Raw genomic sequence first — 456 nt, forward strand, 5'->3', positions numbered from 1 at the left:
AGTCTGTGGCTTCCCTTTTTACCCTATTCGAGAAGATTTTGGATGCAAATAGGGATTTAATAATTAGAAGGTCCCATTTATCTATTTTATCCTGTCCTAGTTAGATTCTTCAAGATACTTTGAAGACTACTTATGTTGTGAATTAGAACTTCTAGAGTTCTTCCAAGCTTTTCTGTAATGAAGTTTATAGTCCTTGGTTTTAGTCCTTGGGTTCTTGGTCCATGTTCCCCTTTGAGTTATTTTTTGTATATGGAGTGAGGTGTGGATCTTGCTTGAGTTTTCTAAAGATAGTTTTCCAATTTTGCCAGCACCATTTGCTAAAAAGGCTGTCATTTATGCTGAGTGAAATATCTCAGTCACAAAGGGACAAATACTGCATGGTGCCACTGTTGTAGAATGGGTCTGACATCAGGGTGGGGGTATGACAGAAAAAAACTGGATAAATTATGTATATTG

The sequence above is a fragment of the Elephantulus edwardii genome, unplaced genomic scaffold, assembly GCF_000299155.1.
Source record: "Elephantulus edwardii isolate Elephantulus edwardi_28Jun2011 unplaced genomic scaffold, EleEdw1.0 scaffold00119, whole genome shotgun sequence".
Taxonomy (NCBI): domain Eukaryota; kingdom Metazoa; phylum Chordata; class Mammalia; order Macroscelidea; family Macroscelididae; genus Elephantulus; species Elephantulus edwardii.